This window comes from Panthera pardus, unplaced genomic scaffold (genome assembly GCF_024362965.1).
Source record: "Panthera pardus isolate Hobbes unplaced genomic scaffold, ASM2436296v1 HiC_scaffold_24, whole genome shotgun sequence".
Lineage (NCBI taxonomy): Eukaryota > Metazoa > Chordata > Mammalia > Carnivora > Felidae > Panthera > Panthera pardus.
The window spans coordinates 139338254-139338542 of NW_026526810.1; positions in this window are offsets into that span (position 1 = coordinate 139338254).

Genomic DNA, 289 nt, shown 5'->3' on the forward strand with positions numbered 1-289 from the left:
GAGTCTGGGATGGGCTGGTTTTATCAGCACAGAGAGGACCCCATTTGCATGTGCTCTGACATATATATCAAGCTCCAGTCTTAGATTTGATTCTTTAAAAGTGAACTACAGGGTTAGGGACGCACTTGTAGTTTAGTTTGTGTAGATGGTGCTGTGACAATTTGAATAATTGTATTCAGTGAGTACAGGTGTATTTGCAGTCCTGTGTGCATTTTTACAGGTCTTTCATCAACATAGATCATTTTAACTCTACAAGTATTTAACATACTTTTTGAAGTTTAACCCAAAA